The sequence below is a fragment of the Schistocerca nitens genome, chromosome 1 (genome assembly GCF_023898315.1).
Source record: "Schistocerca nitens isolate TAMUIC-IGC-003100 chromosome 1, iqSchNite1.1, whole genome shotgun sequence".
NCBI classification, from domain to species: domain Eukaryota; kingdom Metazoa; phylum Arthropoda; class Insecta; order Orthoptera; family Acrididae; genus Schistocerca; species Schistocerca nitens.
In genome coordinates this window covers 449,499,202-449,522,337 of record NC_064614.1, presented here as the reverse complement: position 1 = coordinate 449,522,337, position 23,136 = coordinate 449,499,202, and positions in this window count along the sequence as shown.

The following is a 23,136-nucleotide window of genomic DNA, read 5'->3' as shown; positions in this document are numbered from 1 at the left end:
TTTGTTGTTAATTTTTGAAGCATACTCCTGCTATACGCAGATTTCACTTAAATTTTAAGATCCCTTAACTTATCCTACAACTTTTCCCGTTAAAAATAAGTATAACTTGTTGTATACCCAGCTGGTTAACTTCACTGTGTCTGTGTTGTTCTTGTGCACAGTCGCCAAGCACAATGATAAATTACTTATTATTTTGTGAAGGCAACGAGCACTTCACTCTCTCGTCTTGTGTTGCTACGTTTTGGTTTTATTAGTTAGTGAGAACTGAGTCCACTTCCTGTTGAAGCATAAGTTATTCGTGGACTAGCATTAATTCACAATTTAACCACCTGACTTAAGAACTATCGGCCGTATGGCATACGGTGGTTTTTTTACTCTCGTGAAGAATATGGATGTGGGAAGCCCACACACCAACCACTTGTGCACCATCACCGGCATATTCTACTCGCATCACTAGAAATTGGGATTGTGAGAGAGTGTTGCTTTTCTCGCGATAAGAGTACTGCTATTTTATGTTGATCAGGAGGAAAAACCACTAAGAACGTAAGTAGACAGAAAATCAAAATTTTTGAAATGCTCAAGATTTCCATTCAAAAGTTTGCACTCCCTAAATTTTCACGGCCTAGGCGGCTGCGTAGTTCTCCTATACTGTAGAGCCGTCTCTGCGCATTATTGTTTAATGGATTGACATGAGAGAAGCCGATGGATAGCTGCAGCCATAGCACGCAACCTACTCTATACGCTTCTCAGTAGACTGCAAATGAAATTACCCGTTTTATTTCCTTTTTTTGGGGGGGAAAGACTACGTTGCAAGCCCTGTAGAACGTGGGAAAAAAAAGATAAGATGAATCTTGAGCTGCGTTGTGAGACTTGCTCGGATGGTTCTTCGAACAGGACACGGCCATAAAGAGAAATATCCGAATTCAGCCTTCGAACCCGAGTGCTGTTAAAACTTGTAAGAGTACAATACGATGTGTAGCCCTGTAAGAGAAAACACATTTGATCCTAGTAAGTTCTCACTGCTAGATCTAGTGCTTATTTATTAGCAGATCATGAACGTTGAGAGAAACTCATACAAAATTATGGTGCCTATCGAAACAAAGCAGATGATTCTATGATTGGTACTGTGACAGGTGATGAAGTTAATAGCATCATTATAGAACCGAAAAACGACAGCGGAGTGTTAAAAAGCCATTAATGTGAGACGACAATGGCCAGATGCTTCATGTTCAAGCATTCTAGGTGTGGCAAGAATGTAGTAGGTCTATCAGCTGCCTCACTAACATTAGCCGACAGATTCACCTATAGTGTCGGCAGTAGCGGAAACTAACGTGGTCATGTGACTGTGTACTGTCACGTTACAGTTCAAAGCAATCTGCTTTGCTAATTTACAGTGTGAACGTGGAAAGTGATCCAAGTGAGACGGGACAGCTTGCTACTGACGTCATCAACCTTAATGATGATGATGTGGAGGAGAGAGAAGTGACAGTGCCACCAGAGGAGGTGCCGGAACGTAGTGGCTAGATACTGGCTGGAGTTGTGTGAAGTCAGTGGCGGTGGAAACTATAGCAGTAGGAACAAGGTGCCGGCGGTAGCGGAATTCAAGTATCAGCTGTAAAGAAGTATAAGTCTCTTAAAGAAATGCCGCATTGACAGTTCTGAAAAATATGCTATTTGACTGCATTTCTGCGATGATATGAAAAATTCATCATTCTTAAACCTTAGGGTCAAATTATACAGACGGTAAAACATCCCAAATTAAGTACTTTGAGATTAGGAACTAATGGTCCAAAATGAATATTTAGCTTCTTATTGACGTAAAGAAGTTAAACTCATAGCAAATGTTCAATCTTACGATCGCCAGAATCGGTAGACGCGCTACAATACATATAATCCTTTGCTGCCCTCTCTCAGATACCCCTTTTCCTGTTCCACCACTACTTACCACACTGTTTCCTTCGAACTATTCACAGGTGCTTATGAATGAATCTTCTCCCACGCAATCGAACACCTCCCCAAATTCCATTTTGTGACAAGCATGAACGACGCAGACACGATTCTGTCCACGGCGATAAAGCTCTTCCTGTTACGACGAAAACTTTATCTAGTGTTGTCGTGGAATGCATTCTGCTTGAGCTAGCAGTAACTGCATGTCTGCAAGATTCTGTAACGAATAACGCTTCGTCTTGGACAATCAGTCATGAACTGTAAATAGTGGTAAACTCTATTCTGGGCACATAAGAGAAGACTGCGTGTTGTTTTGATAGGTATCACTGCCAACATCGATGCAGCAGCCAGTTGTTGGTTTTACAATGACGTGTCTCTCATATGATGATCATTCAAAACATTGTACCGCCTGAAATATTCTTTTTCGAACGTTGATTGCTAATCTCAAATTATTTAGTTAATGATTTTCTTCCGCCTGCACAGTCCTGACCCTAAATTTTTGACACATCCTGTGCAATGGAATACCACTCCAGCCTAAATTTCTGTGCTTTTTTTCGCTCTTAGAAAAAATTATACCATAATTTATATGGTGTTGCGGGCACGTGACGCGGTAAGGAAAGTATATAAATGGAGTAGAGACGAGGGGGGAACCATTCTAGCAACGATATGGGCCGCAAACTGGGAAATCTACTTTAACAAAGGGCAGACTGTTGTAGTCTTGGTTGGAAACGAGCATCGGGAAAACGGCGAAGCTGGTCGGCTGTTCGCTTGCTGCTGTCGTGAGCGTGTCAGTGAAACCACGAATAGATGACAAGATGTTGGACGTTCACATCTCTTCACAGAACGTCGAGATAAGAAAGTTGGCCGCACTGTAAAGCGAGATAGGCGCCGATTTGTGGCAGATCTGAAGATTTGATGTTTCTGAGCGCACCGTTCAGCGCACGATGTTAAACATGGGGCTGCGGTATAAGTAATCGAAGGCATCATGACAACTGTGGACTACATGAACGTTATTGTGGACCAGTTATATCGCTATATGTCTGATGTCTTCCCCGTCGGCGATGACATGTTTTATCATGGGTAACTGCCCATTTCATAGGGCGAGAATCGTACTACAATCGTGTTTGGAGGATGATGGTGAACTCACGTTGACGATCACCAAATTCGCCTGATCTGAACCCTGAGAAACACATTTGAGACGCTATATGGCGCCAGCTCCGTGCCCGCAAACATCTGGCCCCTAGTGTGGGGGAACTGCATGCCTTGTGCCTAGACCTCCCCACAAACCTACCAAGAATTTGTCGAAAACGTGTCATGCGAAATCGCTGCTGTATTACATTCCTCAGCTGGACCAATACGATATTAAGAAGGTGGTCATAGTGTTTCGGTTCCTCGGTTTATTTAGTTATAGGAACTCCTGGTAAAACGTTTTTGCTGTGTTTGCCTCTCTTGTTTCCGGACGTAAACCCGACGTTGCTGCTACCCAGGTTAGATCCTCATTTATTTTCGTCAGATGACAGTATTCATGTTGCTCTGTTTTGTGACGTTACCTTGCATTGTGTAATTTCCAGTTCTATTTCCCAGCTGTCTAGTCGTCTCGTACTTCAATTTCCAGTGGTTCAATGGGGATATGGTATTGCTTCAGTTGCCACTCCTAACTTTTCCTTGCTACCCATTTGCGGCTATAATTACAATACGGGGTGTTCAAAAAGTCTCTCCGCAGTGCCGTATGATTGCTCGCCTGCCTCGGTTTTTCAGCGAAGCAATAAACGCACAACGATACTGCAGTGATATTCTGTACCCATTCATAGGAGAACCTGTGTTAAGTGAAATACTGAACGGTTATTTTTAACAAGATGGCGCACCCGCGCAAAAGCTCGCGTTTCAATGTCACTGCTTGCTGATGTTTTTGGTGATCGCATAATTTCACAGGGACTTGACCTCCACGATCGCTTACCTAATACCACCTGACTTTTTCTTCTGGGGTGCAGCAAAAGCAACTGTCTATAAAAGAGCGTCCAAAATACATCGTTGAATAGAAAACTGCAATATCCACTTCCACTGCTTCTGTTACAGAAGAAATGTTACAGCTTGTGTTTGGAAACAGGATCGGACGAATTGAACTGTGTATTCAGCAACAGGAGGGACACTTTTCATTTAATGTGAAAATTTCGGTATATTCACTGCGGCATACGGCATGGGCGGCTAACAATCATACGGCACTGCGGAGAGACTTTTTGAACACCCCGTATAATCAGGACGCTGAGGTGACAAAAGTCGTGGGATAGCGACATGCACATTATAGGGATTTCGGTTGTACCGCGTACACATGGTATTAAAGGTCAGTGCATTGGCGGAGCTGTCATTTGTGCTCAGGTGGCTCATGTGAAAAGGTTCCCGACGCGATTATGGCCGCACGACGGAAATTAACAGACTCTGAACGCCGAATGGTAATCGGAGCTAGGCGCATGGGACAGTCAATTTCGGAAACCGTTAAGAAAATCAGTATTCCAACATCCACAGTGCAGGAGTGTGCCGAGAATCCAAATTTCAGGCACTCTCTCTCACCATGAACAACGCAGTGGCTTACAACCTTCACTTAACGGCCGAGAGCAGCGGCGTTTGGGTAGAGTTGTCATTTCTAACAGAAAAGCAACACTGTGTGAAATAACCAGAGAAAGACATGTGGGACACTCGACGAACGTATCCGTTAGGACACTGCGCCGATATTTGGCGTAAGTGGGCTATGGCACCAGGTGATTAACACGAGTACGTTTGCTAACAGCACTACATTGGCTGCAGCGCCTCTCCCCTCGTGACCATATCATTTGGACTCTAGACGACTGGAAAACCGTAGTCTCCTCAGATGAGCCCGGATTTCAGTCCGTAAGAGCTGATGGTAGGGTTCGAGTGTGACGCAGATGCCACCAAGCCATGGGCCCAAGTTACCAACTCGGCCCTGTGCAAGCTGGTGGTTACTCCATAAAATGGTGCGTGCTGTGTTTACGTGGAATGGACTGGGTCCTCTGGTCCAACTGAACCGGTCATTGACTGTAAATGGTTATGTTCGGCTGCGTGGAACCCATTTGCAGCTGTTCATGGAATGGATGACAATCCTCCATGTCACCGGACACATTTGTTCGCGATTTGTTTGGAGAACATTCTGGGCAATTAAAGTGAATGATTTGGCCACCCAGATCGTCCGGGATGAATCCCATCCGAAATTTACGACACATAATCGAGAGATCGCTTAGTGCACAAAATCCTGGACCGACAACACATTCGCAGTTAGAGACGGCTATACAGGAAGAGTGGCGCAGTATTTCTGCAGGGGACTTCCGATGATTTGTTGAGTCCGTGCCACGTGGAGTTGCAGCACTACGCCGGTAAAATGGAGGTGCGACACGATATAAGGAGACTTTTGCTACTTCAGTGCATAAGACCATTGCAATACGATGATGGACGGCGATTCAGTGCATGGGAATTCTGAAGCTTACCGAAGAATAATCAAACTGCGTGTTAACAAATGGAAAATTAATACATACGACCTAGATTGATATCACGTGCCATGTTTACATTGTTACTAAAATTAAGTGTTTGGAGAACTGTTGCTGCAGTGTCGTACATGCAACGTAGGTGTGCCTAAAACGGGCCAGTCAGCTAGCGCGGCCGTTACTACGTTGTGAGGAGTCTGTTGCCTGCGACCGCCTGGCAGTCTCGTGGTGTTGTGTGTGCTGCGGTGGCGGGCCGGAGGAGCGGTGCGGTGCGGTGACCTCTCTCGCAACAGTGGCATGGCGCACAAAGAACATTGTGCCGGCCCGGCGAGGTTTTCCCACGCCGCACTGCGCCAGGTGCGTGCTCTGGAGGCGAGTGCGTCACACCAGGGGCACTCCTCCTCAGATCTGGCCACACGGAAAAATTGCTACTTCTACTGTACTTCTGTAGTTAGTAGTACCAAAAGACTGCGCGTGTCTGGACAGCTGATGCACCATTATGGCGTATACTGCCCTCTAGACACAACTGAGGTGAGGTGTTTGTAGGACTTAAAACTGGTGCACACAGGCAGGTGAGGGAATAATAAAGTCGTTAAATTAGTATTTCTTTCTTGGTCTTCAAATCTTCACCGAACTACCCTTTCCTTATTTTGGCCTAACTCTAAGAGATATTGCTATTCGTATCCAACTAAAATGGTGCTATGTTTCTACCAATCTCAATAGGGCGCGATGTTAAACTAACGCTTCTCCATTTCGCTTTCAGGTAGAAGAAAAAGGGCTTTCAGTTGAAGATCATACTGGATGATACCGTTATGATACAAACTTTCGGGGATGACGGAGAAGAGTAAACGTATCAATTTGAGGTAAGAGATTCTGGTCCAGAAACGACCGACTCGAAGGCTATTAGCCCTTCTGATACACTATGTGCCCGCATCTCGTGGTCGTGCGGTAGCGTTCTCGCTTCCCACGCCCGGGTTCCCGGGTTCGATTCCCGGCGGGGTCAGGGATTTTCTCTGCCTCGTGATGGCTGGGTGTTGTGTGCTGTCCTTAGGTTAGTTAGGTTTAAGTAGTTCTAAGTTCTAGGGGACTTATGACCACAGCAGTTGAGTCCCATAGTGCTCAGAGCCATTTGAACCATTTGATACATTATGTGATCAAAATATCCGGACACCTGGCTGAAAATGACTTACAAGTTCGTAGCGCCCTCCATCGGTAATGCTGGAATTCAGTATGGTGTTGGCCCACCCTTTGCCTTGATGAGAGCTTCCACTCCCGCAGGCATACGTTCAATCAGGAGCTGGAAGGTTTCTTGGGGAATGGCAGCCCATTCCTAACTGAGTAGAGATATCGATGTCAGTCGGTGAGGCCTGGCACGAAGTCGGCGTTCCAAAACATCTCAAAGGTGTTCTATGGGATTCAGGTAAGGACTCTGTGCAGCCCCGTCCATTACAGGGATGTTATTGGCGTGTTACCACTCCGCCACAGACCGTGCATTATGCACAGGTACTCGATGGTGTTCATAGATCCAGTCGCCATCCCCGAATTGCTCTTCAACAGTGGGAAGCAAGAAGGTGCTTAAAACATCAGTGTAGGCCTGTGCTGTGATTGTGCCACGCAAAACAACAAGGAGTGCAAGCCTCCTCCACGAAAAACACGACCACACCATAACGCCGCAGCCTCCGAATTTTACTGTTGGCTTGCAGATGACGTTCACTGGGCATTCGCCATACACGCACCCTGCCATGGGATCGCCACATTGTGTACCATGACTCGTGACTCCCCACAGCGTTTTTCCACAGTTCAGTCGTCCAGTGTTTACGCTCCTTACACCAAGCCAGACGTCGTTTGGCATTTACTGGCGTGATGTGTGGTTTATGAGCAGTCGCTCGACCATGAAATCCAAGTTTTCTCACATTCCACCTGACTGTCATAGTACTCGCAGTTTGGAATTCCTGTGTGATGGTCTGGATAGATGTCTGCCTATTACACAATACGACCGTCTTCAAATGTCGGCGGTCTCTGTCAGTCAACAGAAAAGGTCGGCCTGTACGATTTTATGCTGTACGTGTCCCTTCACGTTTCCATTTCACTATCACAACGGAAACAGTGGACCCAGGTATGTTTAGGAGTGTAGAAATATGGCGTACAGACGTATGACACAAGTGACAGCCAGTCACCTGACCACGTTCGAAATCGGTGAGTTCCGCGGAGCGCCCCATTCTGCTCTCTCACGATGTCTAATGACTACTGAGGTCGCTGATGTGACGTACCTGGCAGTAGGTGGCAGCACAATGCACCTAATTTGGAAAGCGTATGGTTTTGGGGGTGACTTGATACTTTTGATCACATAGTGTACTTCCGTTCAGAAAGATGTAGGTTGCAGTAGTTATTCAGAGATGAAGAAGCTTGCACAGGATAGAGTAGCATGGAGAGCTGCATCAAACCAGTCTCAGGACTGAAGACCACAACAACAACAGTGTACTTCCGACAATGGAGTAGGTATACTGGTACTGTTGTTGCTAAGATTATAGGGCAGGCAACTTTCATAGGTGGTAGTATGGACCAGATCAAGAGGAAATGTCCAGTAAATATCGGCTCTAATGGCTCTGAGCACTATGGGACTTCACATCTATGGTCATCAGTCCACTAGAACTTAGAACTACTTAAACCTAACTAACCTAAGGACAGCACACAACACCCAGTCATCACGAGGCAGAGAAAATCCCTGACCCCGCCGGGAATCGAACCCGGGAACCCGGGCGTGGGGGCGAGAATGCTACCGCACGACTACGAGCTGCGGACTATCGGCTCTAAAATACACTCCTGGAAATTGAAATAAGAACACCGTGAATTCATTGTCCCAGGAAGGGGAAACTTTATTGACACATTCCTGGGGTCAGATACATCACATGATCACACTGACAGAACCACAGGCACATAGACACAGGCAACAGAGCATGCACAATGTCGGCACTAGTACAGTGTATATCCACCTTTCGCAGCAATGCAGGCTGCTATTCTCCCATGGAGACGATCGTAGAGATGCTGGATGTAGTCCTGTGGAACGGCTTGCCATGCCATTTCCACCTGGCGCCTCAGTTGGACCAGCGTTCGTGCTGGACGTGCAGACCGCGTGAGACGACGCTTCATCCAGTCCCAAACATGCTCAATGGGGGACAGATCCGGAGATCTTGCTGGCCAGGGTAGTTGACTTACACCTTCTAGAGCACGTTGGGTGGCACGGGATACATGCGGACGTGCATTGTCCTGTTGGAACAGCAAGTTCCCTTGCCGGTCTAGGAATGGTAGAACGATGGATTCGATGACGGTTTGGATGTACCGTGCACTATTCAGTGTCCCCTCGACGATCACCAGTGGTGTACGGCCAGTGTAGGTGATCGCTCCCCACACCATGATGCCGGGTGTTGGCCCTGTGTGCCTCGGTCGTATGCAGTCCTGATTGTGGCGCTCACCTGCACGGCGCCAAACACGCATACGACCATCATTGGCACCAAGGCAGAAGCGACTCTCATCGCTGAAGACGACACGTCTCCATTCGTCCCTCCATTCACGCCTGTCGCGACACCACTGGAGGCGGGCTGCACGATGTTGGGGCGTGAGCGGAAGACGGCCTAACAGTGTGCGGGACCGTAGCCCAGCTTCATGGAGACGGTTGCGAATGGTCCTCGCCGATACCCCAGGAGCAACAGTGTCCCTAATTTGCTGGGAAGTGGCGGTGCGGTCCCCTACGGCACTGCGTAGGATCCTACGGTCTTGGCGTGCATCCGTGCGTCGCTGCGGTCCGGTCCCAGGTCGACGGGCACGTGCACCTTCCGCCGACCACTGGCGACAACATCGATGTACTGTGGAGACCTCACGCCCCACGTGTTGAGCAATTCGGCGGTACGTCCACCCGGCCTCCCGCATGCCCACTATACGCCCTCGCTCAAAGTCCGTCAACTGCACATACGGTTCACGTCCACGCTGTCGCGGCATGCTACCAGTGTTAAAGACTGCGATGGAGCTCCGTATGCCACGGCAAACTGGCTGACACTGACGGCGGCGGTGCACAAATGCTGCGCAGCTAGCGCCATTCGACGGCCAACACCGCGGTTCCTGGTGTGTCCGCTGTGCCGTGCGTGTGATCATTGCTTGTACAGCCCTCTCGCAGTGTCCGGAGCAAGTATGGTGGGTCTGACACACCGGTGTCAATGTGTTCTTTTTTCCATTTCCAGGAGTGTACATATACGTATACGTTAAGAGGTACGAGCATTTGTTCATTTTACTACTGTGAAACACATCTCTCCTACTAAGCAAGTGTCCATTGCTCTTAAGGTATGCAAATTAGAGCCCATATGTACTAGACATTTTTTATTGTTTATGAAACCAAAGCGTTTGCAGTAAAATAGCCATGTTTCACGGTATCGAAGAAGAACGAGTGCTCGTAGCTTTTGAGGTATGTATCTTAAGAGCCCTTGTTTGCTAGACGTCGTTTTCTTGTTTTGATCCGTACTACCACCTCTGAAAGTTACTTACTGTCTTACCAACAACAGTCCCGGTACGTGTATTCCACTGTCAGAGGTATCAGAACGATTTTCGCTTATAACTTTCGACTAGATTGTTTCTTGTACCTCAAATTGATAAGTTTACCCATCTCCATCATCCCTGAAAGTTTGTAACATCATCATGGAATCAATCCAGTGATGCATTGGAGGCTACGCGATGTATTGTGCGTGAGTGCAGAAATTAACAAGCGTTGTCTTATTGAGCTCTTCGTTTACAGAACTACCAACAGTTTGCAAGACGCGTATGCCACATGAAAAACATTCTTCGCATTTAATATCTCACTAGAGAAAAAACATTTATCAAGGATACAGAAAATATTTCACTCTCTTCTGTATTATCCCCCACCTCAGACACAAACACACACACTCATAAACATTCATCCACTACCATTACCAAATCGACAATTTTTTGACGCCTCAGGATGTGATCTGTCAATTGATCCCTTCTTTTAGTCAATTTGTACCATAAAATTCTTTCTTCGCCAGTTCGATTCCGTATCTCCTCATCAGTTACGCGATCTACCCATCTAATTATTAGGATATTAAAAGTTTGTATTCTCTTCTTGTCTGAATTGCCAAACCTCCACGTTTCACTTTTGCTCACGGCTACACTCCAGAAAAAATACCTTCAGAAAAGACTTCCTAACAAATTTTAATGCGATGTTAACAATACCTCTTTTCCACATACCGAGCGAAGTGGCGCAGTGGCTAGCACATTTAGTATGCATTCGGGATTACGAACGGTTCAAATCCTTGTCCGGCCATCGTGATTTAGGTTTGCCGTGATCTCCCTAAATCGCTCCAGGCAAATGCTGGGATAATTCCTTTCCAAAGGGCACGGTCTGTTTCCTTCTCCATCCTTTCGCAATCAGAGCTTGTTCTCTGTCAATAAAAACCGCGCTATCGAAGGGACGTTAAACTCTAATTTTCCTCTTTTTCAGATATGCTTTTCTAGCTATCACCAGTCTGCGTTTTATATTTTCCCTTGTTTGTCCATCATCAATTACTTTGTTGCCCAATGTAACGGGATAACACAGCGACAAGACAACTGCCACGTGTTCTTGCGAAGGCAGATTCACCCATGGTCTTGTCATCTTTATCTGATGTTAGAGACGTTATTGACCATTCTTGTTTTAATTTTCCATTTTTAACTGAAGCAGCACAAATATCTGACTGCCTGGAACAGTTAGACTCGAATTTTGGATGACGTATTCCGACAATATATATTCATATATTCGTTCTGTACAGAGGAGTAAATTGGTGACTCCACTATTCGAGCCAGGCAATGAACAAATTTCTAACATTACTGTACATAAATACGCTTTCTACAAATGTCATAACTATATACAGCAAACTAGTACTGAGAATGCTAAAGAAATGTTGTGTTCTTCAGTCAGTTGTTTCCATTACTTAAAACGAATTTTTGTTTGTGTGCTCTAGGCACAGTGGATTGAAAGGCCTGGGGTTCGGTCCCCAGTCAGGTCTACGATTTTTATGTGTCACTAATCACTTTTTACACCACTGAAATGTTTGTTTATCTTAAGAATGTGGAGTTGTACAGTGGTTCGCAGTCCACGTTAAGCTTAAGGTCGCCTATAACTGGATGGGTAGGTCGACTCAACGGTCGGAGGAAGGCAAGGGGATGCCACTTCCAATACGAGAATGCTTAGCAAAGCAATGTGATATTCAAACTAACCTTCAGCTTAATGAGAACTTCGTCCTAGTTACATTTTGGGTTCAATACATCGATTGAAAATAAAAAGTTTACGAGCCGAAGGCAGAAAGAAGGCTAGAGAGATATTTCTTGTCGATATCGCGTTCATCAGAGAAGGAGTACTAGCTCAGATTAAGACGGACGGAGTGAAAATATGGTCGTGTACTTTTTGGAGAAACTATCACAACACTCACTTGAAGTAGAAACTATAAATCAGGACGGGTGGGCAGGTATGTGAGTCCTCTTCTTCGAGTTCAGTAACTTAACTGCTGCTCCACGTCGCTCGGTAATGTGTATCAAGTGGGATGAAAGGCGGGTAAACCATATGAAACATCATTTGAAATAAATAAAACATCGCAATTTTGTCGCAGGAAAACAGTTTAGACTAGAATATAGAAATTATTTGAAATGAGTGTGTCAGTTTTCTACACTACACCTCTTAACGAGAGAGACGAATGTAGTGTGTTCGAGAGTTGTCGCCTTCTAGAATGCAGATGTCACCTACTGCATCAGCGATAGCAGACCTTAGTTGAAACGGAGTCACTGTCGTATTCTCCTCGTACGGCGTAACGCCAAATATCCGTCATCAACGTTCGCCGGAAAACTTGTCTGCCCTTAGCTGCACCTTGTTGCAGATTATAAATTGTTGACAGTTTCTGAACAACAGAAGAACGGTCTTTGAAGCACTCGTCGACCTGCCTGCGTTTACTCTGCCTCCAAGCTGGCAATAGCTCTCCAACGAAAAACGTGCTGCAGATAATGCATTGATGCCATCCGCCCAAATGCCTATCCCAATTGCCTGCTTCCACAGTCACATAACCAATTGCAGTCTTACTGCGTGACAGCTTGTGCAACATTATTATGGAGAGAACATAGTGAATGTGTGTGAATTCCTAAGAAACCAAATTGCTGAGGTCATCGGTCCCAGACTTACACACTACATCAACTAACTTGTGCTAAGAACAACACAAGCACCCATGCCCGAGGGAGGACTCGAGTCTCCGGCGGGAGGGCAGCGCAGTCCGTGACATGGTGCCCTACACCCCGCGACCACTTTTAGTCGGAGACGTACTGTCTAGTCGCTTTGAACAAGAGAACGGTGTCCCTCAAGGTAGTGTTTTAAGTGTGACGGTCTTTGCTATTGCTATTAACAGTATTACGTCTGTTGTGAAAAGTCCTGTGCAGTGTTCCTTGTTTGTGGACGATTTCTCTGTATTTTGCTCTTCTTCAAGCCTTGCAACGACGACTCGTCAATTGCAACTCACTCTGCGACGTTTGGATGAATGGGCACAGAAGAGTGGTTTTAAGTTTTCAACTGATAAGTCGGTGTGTGTTCTTTTTAACCGTTCTCGTTCCATTTTTGACTTGCCTGAGTTGAGGATGAGGGACACCGTTCTGAATTTTAAAGACACGGTGAAGTTTCTGGGCCTCACTTTTGATTCTAAGCTTACGTGGCTGCCACACATTAAGGAACTGAAAAAACGGTCTCTTAAGGCGCTGTCTATTTTAAAATGTCTTAGTCACCACACATGGGGAGCAGACAGGACTTGTCTGCTCCGGTTTTACAGAGCCTTCGTGCGGTCCCGGCTTGATTATGGATGCACGTTGTATGGGTCTGCAAGACCCACTTATTTGAAGCTGTTGGATTTGGTGCACCATGAGGGGATTCGGTTGGCCACTGGGGCGTTCAGAACCAGCCCCATACAGAGCCTCTGTGCAGAGGCAGGTGAACCGCCACTTCACCTCCGGCGGCGTCTACTAATGGTGCGCCAGGCCTATCAAACATTATCCACACCATACACACCTGCATACCACACTGTTGCTCGGCCTCCACTGGAAAGGCTTTTTCGCAACCGGCAACGAGCAACAAGGCCCTATGGGATTCGTGCACAGGATTGCCTTTTGGAGATGGGTGTGGCCGGTTTTAATGTTTCACGTCGAAGTTGGAGCAGATATCCACCTTGGCTCCTCCAGAGGCCTACACTGATTTTAGATTTGTCAAATTTTAAGAAAGACAGTACATCAGATTTTACTTTCAAATCTTTGTTTTTTAACATTTTAGACAGGCATCATGATTTTACAGTAGTCTACACTGATGGATCCCAACAGGGGGATTTTCTTGGCTGCTCAGTCGTGTTCCCCGACCGTGTCATCAGGATTCGCCTTCCCCAGGAATACACTGTTTTTTCCGCAGAACTTCACGCGGTCCTGAAGGCATTGGAGCAGATACGGTTTACTCAGGGCAAACACTTCCTAATTTGCTCTGACTCACTGAGCGCATTACAGTCACTGCAGAACCTGTACCCAGCGGAGAAGTTGGAACAGCTGATTTACGACCAACTGTACATCCTCCGACAGGGCAAGCAAGTGTCCTTTTGCTGGGTGCCAGGGCATGTGGGCATACGGGGAAATGAACAAGCTGACAGAGCTGCCAAGGACGCCTGCAGGTTACCGGATGTGACACAATGTTCTATTCCTTTGCAAGGTGTCGTTTCTGTGCTGCGGCGGAAGTATATGCAATTGTGGGAGGAGGAATGGCTGGCGGTGAGGGAAAATAAGCTGCGGTTGGTGAAACCCACCATCCAGCCGTGGTGTTCCTCCTGCCGGTCACCTAGGCGTGACGAAGTGACCCTTACACGTCTTCGCATAGGGCACTGTCCTCTTACGCATGCCTTCTTACTACGGCGAGAGGAACCCCCTCTGTGTGATGCCTGTGGCGTACGAATCACTGTACGCCACGTTTTAGTTGAGTGTGATTTATATCGTTTTGTCAGGGCGGAAGTTAATATTAGTGGGGATCTGCCCTCGATTTTAGCCAATGACGAGGCGAGTGTCAAGAAAGTTTTAAGGTACTGTGATGTTTCTGGGCTTCAGCCAAAAATTTTAGGTTGGAATTTTTAGTGTGTTGCCGAGTGGCTTACCACTTCTTTTTTATTCTTGTAATAGGCCAGTTCCAAACATGTGCTATGTCTTTCATTTTACCCCTTCCCCTCCGTTCTCTTGCAGTTCTCATTATGTGCTGCTTTCCTCTTTGCTACTGTTGACGTGCAAACTGCCTCTGTAGACCTTCACCTATAATTTGAATCCTATTTTTGCACTTGCTGCATTTTAGTGACACTCGTCCGTTGTTGTTTCCGTTCGGGCGCTAAAGACTACACTGTTGAGCGCCCATAACACCATATCCATCCATCCATCCCGCGACCACTTCGCACGGCTTTAGAAGTGCAAGCGTTGTAAGTCCACGAAGTCATCTACATCTACACGGATACGCTGCAAATCACACTTAAGTGCCTGGCAGAGGGTTCATCGAACCACCTTCACAACAATTCCCCATTATTCCATTCTCGAAGAGCTCTCGGAAAAAGCGAACACCTATACCTCTCCGTGCGAGTATTTCTCTTATTTTATTATGATGTTGGCTTCTCCCTATGTACATCGGCGTCAACAAAATATTTTTGCATTCGGAGGAGAAAGTTGCTGATTGAAATTTCGTGAGAAGATTCCGCCGCAACGAAAAACGCCTTTTTATTTTAATGGCGTCCATCCCTAATCCTGTATCATTTCCGTGACACTGTCTCTCCTATTTCGCTATAATACAAAACGTGCCGCTCTTCTTTGAACTTTCCTGATATACTACATTAATCCTATCTGGTAAGGATGCCAGACCGCGCAGCAGTACTCCAAAAGAGGACGGACAAGCGTAGTGTAGGCAGTCTCTTTAGTAGATCTGTTACATTTTCTAAGTGTTCTGTCAATAAAACCTAGTCTTTGGTTTGCCTTCGCCACAACATTTTCTATGTGTTCTTTCCAATTTAAATTGTTCGTGAATTGTAATTCCTAGGTATTTAGTAGAATTTTTGGCCTTTAGATTAGGCTGATTTATCGTTTAACCGAAGCTTAACGGATTCCTTTTAGCACTTTTTTGGATGACCTCACACTTTTCATTAATTAGGGTCAATAGCCAATTGTCGCACCTTTCAGATGTCTTTTCTATCATTTCGAAATTTGTTTCGATCTTCTGATAAGTTTATTAGGCGACACACAACAGCTTCGTTTGCAAACAGCATAATACCGCTGGTCAGATTATCTCCTAAATCGTTTATATAGATAAGGAACAGCAGAGGGCCTATAACACTACCTTGAAGAATGCCAGATCACTTCCGTTTTACTCGATGACTTTTCGTCAGTTACTACGAACTGTGACCTCTCTGACAGGAAATCACAAAGCCAGTCACATAACTGAGACAATATTCCATAGCACGCAATTTCACTACAAGCCGCTTGCATGGTACAGCGTCAAAAGACTTTTGGAAATCTAGAAATACGGAATCAATTTGAAATACACTCCTGGAAATGGAAAAAAGAACACATTGACACCGGTGTGTCAGACCCACCATACTTGCTCCGGACACTGCGAGAGGGCTATACAAGCAATGATCACACGCACGGCACAGCGGACACACCAGGAACCGCGGTGTTGGCCGTCGAATGGCGCTAGCTGCGCAGCATTTGTGCACCGCCGCCGTCAGTGTCAGCCAGTTTGCCGTGGCATACGGAGCTCCATCGCAGTCTTTAACACTGGTAGCATGCCGCGACAGCGTGGACGTGAACCGTATGTGCAGTTGACGGACTTTGAGCGAGGGCGTATAGTGGGCATGCGGGAGGCCGGGTGGACGTACCGCCGAATTGCTCAACACGTGGGGCGTGAGGTCTCCACAGTACATCGATGTTGTCGCCAGTGGTCGGCGGAAGGTGCACGTGCCCGTCGACCTGGGACCGGACCGCAGCGACGCACGGATGCACGCCAAGACCGTAGGATCCTACGCAGTGCCGTAGGGGACCGCACCGCCACTTCCCAGCAAATTAGGGACACTGTTGCTCCTGGGGTATCGGCGAGGACCATTCGCAACCGTCTCCATGAAGCTGGGCTACGGTCCCGCTCACGCCCCAACATCGTGCAGCCCGCCTCCAGTGGTGTCGCGACAGGCGTGAATGGAGGGACGAATGGAGACGTGTCGTCTTCAGCGATATGAGTCGCTTCTGCCTTGGTGCCAATGATGGTCGTATGCGTGTTTGGCGCCGTGCAGGTGAGCGCCACAATCAGGACTGCATACGACCGAGGCACACAGGGCCAACACCCGGCATCATGGTGTGGGGAGCGATCTCCTACACTGGCCGTACACCACTGGTGATCGTCGAGGGGACACTGAATAGTGCACGGTACATCCAAACCGTCATCGAACCCATCGTTCTACCATTCCTAGACCGGCAAGGGAACGTGCTGTTCCAACAGGACAATGCACGTCCGCATGTATCCCGTGCCACCCAACGTGCTCTAGAAGGTGTAAGTCAACTACCCTGGCCAGCAAGATCTCCGGATCTGTCCCCCATTGTGCATGTTTGGGACTGGATGAAGCGTCGTCTCACGCGGTCTGCACGTCCAGCACGAACGCTGGTCCAACTGAGGCGCCAGGTGGAAATGGCATGGCAAGCCGTTCCACAGGACTACATCCAGCATCTCTACGATCGTCTCCATGGGAGAATAGCAGCTTGCATTGCTGCGAAAGGTGGATATACACTGTACTAGTGCCGACATTGTGCATGCTCTGTTGCCTGTGTCTATGTGCCTGTGGTTCTGTCAGTGTGATCATGTGATGTATCTGACCCCAGGAATGTGTCAATAAAGTTTCCCCTTCCTGGGACAATGAATTCACGGTGTTCTTATTTCAATTTCCAGGAGTGTACCATGTTAATAGCAATCAACAGTCAACACTTCGTGTGTGTAAAGAGCTAGTTGTATTTCACAAGAACGGTAGTTTCTAAATACGTGTTTACGGTGTGTCAATAGACCGCTCTATTCGAGGTAATTCATAATGTTCGAACACAATATATGTTCCAGAATCCTGCTGCATGTCTACATTAATGATATCGGCCTGTAATTTAGTGGATTACTCCTACTACCTGTTTTCAATATTGATGTGACCTGTGCAACTTTCCAGTCTTTGGGTACGGATCTTTCGTGGAGCGAGTGATTGCATATTATTGTTAAGCATGGAGCTATTGCATCAGCATACTCTGAAAGGAACATAACTGGTATACAATCCGGACCAGAAGACTTAAGTCATTTAAGTTGCTTCACTACTCCGAGAATATCTGTTTCTAAGTTCCTCATGTTGGCAGCTGTTCTTGATTCGAATTCAGGAATATTTACTTCGTCTTCTTTTGTCAAGGTATTTCGGAAGGCTGTGTTTAGCAACTCTGCTCTGGCAACACTGTCGTCTATAGTATTTCCATTGCTGTCGTGTAGAGAAGGCACTGACTGTGTCTTTCCGCTAACATAGGCTACTTTACATACGACACGAATCTCTTGCGATTTTCTGCATGGTTTCGAGATATAATTTCTTTGTGGAAACTATTATAATCATCTCGCATTTATGTCCGCGCTAAATTTCGAGCTTCTGTAAAATATAACCGGTCTTGGAGACTTTCTTTCGTTTTAATTTGCCATGCTTTTTTCGTTGTTTCTGCAACAGTGTTCTGACCAGTTTTGTCTACCAAGGAGGATCAGTTACGTCGTTTATTAATTGATTTGGTATAAATCTCTCAATTGATGTCGATACTACTTCTTTGAATTCAAGCCACGTCTGGTGTACACTTACATTGTTAATTTGGAAGGAGTGGAGATTACCTCTAAGGAAGGCGTCTAGTGAATTTCTATGTGATTTTTTGGATAGGTACGTTTTTCGTCTATTTTTGTAGGATTCAGGGGCTATAATATTCAATTTCGCTACGACGACCCTGTGTTCATTAATCCCTTTATCCGTTTTGATGTTGTTATTAGCTCAGGATTATTTGTTGGTAAGAGGTCAAGTATTTTCACAACCGTTTACCCTTCGCGTGGGCTCATGAATTAACTGCTCGAAATAATTTTCAGAGAATGCGTTTAGCACAATTTCGGATGATGTTTTATGCGTACCTCGTATTTAAACATGTATTTTCGCCAACATATCGAGGGTAAATTAAAATCACTACCAACTATGAGTCGGGTACGTGTTTGAAATTAGACTCAAGTGTTCTTTGAACCTTTCAGCAGTTGTATCATGTGAGTTGGGAGGTCGGTAAAAGAATCCAATTATTATTTTATTCCGGTTGCCAAGAATGACCTCTGCCCATACTAACTCTCAGGAAATATCTGCTTCAATTTTGCTACAAGATACGCCACCGCCAACTGTGTTTAGCTTATCCTTTCGCAATACCGTTAGGTACTTCGCAAACATTTTCGCTGAACTTTTCTCCGGCCTTACCCAGCTTTCAGTGCGTATAACGATTTGAGCATGAGTGTTTGCTATTAGCTCTTGGAGCTCTGGTTCTTTCCGAACATCGCTACGACAATTTACGACTGTTATACCGATGATTGCTGTATCTACGTTCTTCCTATATTCGACCTGCGCCCTTTGAAACTGAAGCCCTTTTTGTCGCTAACGACATTCGTCTTTTACCCACTTGCTGGTTACTTTGTGATTTGGTTACTATGTGTAATAACGGGCAGAGGCATAGCTGGTACTAAACTCAGGGGCCAGAAGGACCTGTTTTACTTGCACGAGGCCGATTGTGTTATCAGCCACACATGAGTAAGCACTTGCGACTGATAAGCAGGAGCACTAGCAATCACGTGAGCGCATGACACAGCACAAGGGGAGGCGTTTGTCGCTGACGTGTGTTCGTTTGAACTCGGCAGCCATCTGTCGTGTCATATCTTCGACGTGAGGCAAACTTTACTTTTTATTTCATACATTTTACCCCCTGTAAAAAATACTACTTACACTAGCGACCATACTGCAGTTCTCAGACGAAAACTTGTTTGATGTCTACTCTCGTTAAAAGAAACAAAGACTGTTGTTGTACGGCGGTAACGATTGATATTTCACTACTCTCTTACCAAGTTAGGTGACAAAACATTTACCTCTGTAGAAGGCGACTTGTTTGTAACACTGGTGCCAATTAATACTAAGCGATTATCTTTGTCACTACTTAAATTTTATTTTCGTAAATCATAAAACGATTTCGAGCTTTAGCTTATCGTATGTCAAGTATTCAGCATATGCTAGACTGCGTTGTGATATACTTAAATTGCTCCATGCTGTGTGAATACTGTAGTTTGCTTGCTGCTGACGCAAGACATCAGATTTCTATTGCCAGCGAGTTCATGTAATTTTTTCAGTCTTATGAATGCATCACACAGTACCACAGGGCCACATGAGCAGGAATGTGGACTGATATGTAAGCCGCTGAAGTGGCATCGCGCCCATTGGTTTACTGACCATGAATCACACCAGTTTGTCGTCACAATAGGCCTATGACGTAAATTACGCAATCACAACGCCCCTGATCCTTGACGATTTGTATGTTGCTGTTCCATTGTGTTCCTCGAACAGCAGTCAGTATTTTCTATCACTGGTTGACGTCCACGATGTCCTCGTCAAGAAATTCGCTGGTATACGTTTCACTTCGTTAGTGCTACTGTGTCTTAAGTGCTCTAATGGAGGGCAGCAGCATTAAGGTAAAACAACACTAACATGGTGCGTAAGTACAACTTGTGTTGTTGTTTGCGTCTGACAAATTTTTGTTGAAAAGGTGTAAAATAAATTCGGCTTGTAATAGTTTACGTTCTTATTAACTCAAAATGGTTCAAATGGCTCTGAGCACTATGGGACTCAACTGCTGAGGTCATTAGTCCCCTAGAACTTAGAACTAGTTAAACCTAACTAACCTAAGGACATCACAAACATCCATGCCCGAGGCAGGATTCGAACCTGCGACCGTAGCGGTCTTGCGGTTCCAGACTGCAGCGCCTTTAACCGCACGGCCACTTCGGCCGGCTCTTATTAACTATTTAGTCGAAATGTATTGACCATTTCAAAATCACGCGCCAGTTGGAATCACTCTTAAGCCTCAATTCGCCGCTGTGATTAAAAGCTCTAGTTTAGCTATAGTAGAAACATTTTTTTAATATTTTTTTTCATGGGACAGAACACAGAGAGAACTACCTTCGGTAAACCTTACCGTTAAAAGTAAAAAAATGGTTCAAATGGCTCTGAGCACTATGGGACTTAACATCTATGGTCATCAGTCCCCTAGAACTTAGAACTACGTAAACCCAACTAACCTAAGGACATCACACAACACCCATTCATCACGAGGCAGAGAAAATCCCTGACCCCGCCGGGAATCGAACCCGGGAACCCGGGCGCGGGAAGCGAGAACGCTACCGCCGTTAAAAGTAACTGGTTGTTGATGCTCTTTAACGTTATCAAGCCTTTTGAATGTCACTGCTTCGGCAACAATCCTTCAGTTACACGACTTGGCTGCATCTAATTCCTAACAAACTTGAACAAAGTTATGTCGAAGATCTAGGATTTAAAAACACCATCGATTATTGAAAATCTCACTATGAACCATAGAGTACACTAAATACAAGCATTCGAATGTATGATTCGAAGGTTCTTGCAGCACTCAACTAATGAAAGAAGACATTTACACTGAACGCCCTTACGGATGGTTAGTGGTGTCAGAGCGAGAAATTACGAGCAACATACATTGTAAGTAGGCTGTTTAGGTTTTTTTATTGGTAACGCCACCTCAGTATGAAAATCACCGGCTGTGCCGTGTGCAGTCTGTGGCTGCTTTGCATTGTTGTAATACTCAACCATTGTAGTGTTAGGCAGCTGGCTGTGAACAGCGCGTAGCGTTGGGCAGTTGGAGGTGAGCCGCCAGCAGTGGTGGATGTGGGGAGAGAGATGGCGGAGTTTTGTAATTTGTCATGATATCAAGGTAAATACATTGTTTGTTCTCTATTAATATCTTTCATTTGCTAACTATCCCTATCAGTAGTTAGTGCCTTCCATAGTTTGAATCTTTTATTTAGCTGGCAGTAGTGGCGCTTGCTGTATTGCAGTAGTGGGAGTAACCAAGATTTTTGTGAGGTAAGTGATTTCTGAAAAGTACAGGTTAATGTTAGTCAGGGCCATTCTCTTGTAGAGAATTTTGAAAGTCAGATTGCGTTGCGTTAACAAAATATTGTGTGTGGAAAGTCAGATTGCGTTGCGCTATAAATATTGTGTGTCAGGTTAAGGACAGTAGTGTATATTGTTCAAAAGGGGACGTTTCAACATGATGACTTTACCGTGCTCGAAAATGAATAGAAGCTAAGGCCAACGACCGTTCTACATGTTGTTATTCCCACGTTACAAGCTGATGACTTTAAAATACGAATAATACATGATCAAGTAGCGGAGTTGATAAATGATGCAAAATGGGATGGAAATTAGAGTTCTCTAAAACTGACCTGCTATCTATCTTAGGAGTCAGCAAAGAAGGTTTAGTTCTTTGAGAATACGGAACTGAAGAAATAATCAACGAGAAAAACGCTTTTAGAATTCTGCGACCGGTTCCAAGTGATTAAAGGGACCGCCGTGTTAAAAAATTACAGGTGAAAGTGGCACAGTTAAAGACGACCAGGGGATATTTCATTAACAATTTACTTAAACACCCACGTAGTACTGCGTAGCACGCTCTAGTCATGAGCGAACGATGTTTAAATCGACGTTTGCAGTTCTTACGAGAACTTTGCAAATGTACCATCTGTAAACGGAAACGAGTTGCCTAGTCGGGTGAATGACTTGACTTGTTGCATCATTTCGAATTCATATCGCGGCATCTTGTGGGTACTGCGTAATAAAATTGACCAACTGAGAGTGATATTGCCGGTTTGTGCAATATATTGAAGGAGACTGCAGAGCTTTAAAAATATTGGCGCTCGCTCAATATATTCCGCAAATAAGGTACCGTGTAAGGCTAATATTGCGCAATACAGGCCAGTTCCTGCTAAGACTTCGTGATTTCAGCACCACCAAATGAATATGAATACGTTAGGTTAGACAGATGAAAGGAATCATCTGTTGAAGTGAATTCAGGCGAGTTGTTTGATTGTAATTTAATACTTATTCAGTAATTAGCAGTAGAAACAATCGACAAAAATGTTTAAGTCGAGAAAATTAGCACTGCGACTCCCTATTTTTTCGTTTAAAAGGTTTGAATTATGTAACAGCACACTCGTCTACCCACCTACCTCTACAGTTACTGTTTTCATATATAGATTCCAGCATTGTGGAAACTGAAATTCGACGAGTGTATGAATGTTGTCGTTGTTTTGGTCTTCAATCCGAAGACTACTTTGATGCAGCTCTTCATGCTACTCTATCCATAGCAAGCCCATTCGTTTCCAATAACTACTGCACCTACATCCTTCTGAATCTGCTTATTGTATTCATCTCTTGGTCTCCCTTACGATTTTTACCCCCCCCCCCCCCCCCCACGCTTCCCTTCAATAATAAATTGGTGATCCCTTCTTTTGAAA